Genomic DNA, 348 nt, shown 5'->3' on the forward strand with positions numbered 1-348 from the left:
CCACTGCACTCCAGTCTGGGCGACAGAGTGAGACTCCAACTCAAAAAAAACCCACAAAAAGCAAAGAAACAAAACAACGCAACAGAATCACCTTAATCCATTCTCCGAAGGGCTGGAGACTTCTGCCTAAACCCAGGCTGCGAGATTTGCGGCCACAAGCTGCTAAGTGGCGTCACTGGGGCGGCCATCCAGGCCTTCGGCCATTGAGATTTTACTTTATTTTATTACTTATTTATTTACTTCTTTGAGTCGGAGTCTCCCTCTGTGGCCCAGACTGGAGTGCAGGGGCCGCTCCCGGGCACCGCAGCCTCGGCCGCCGGGCTCCGCGATCCTGCCGCCTCCGCCCTC

This window comes from Carlito syrichta, unplaced genomic scaffold (genome assembly GCF_000164805.1).
Source record: "Carlito syrichta isolate Samal-C Ts95f unplaced genomic scaffold, Tarsius_syrichta-2.0.1 Scaffold171317, whole genome shotgun sequence".
Classification (NCBI taxonomy): Eukaryota; Metazoa; Chordata; class Mammalia; order Primates; family Tarsiidae; genus Carlito; species Carlito syrichta.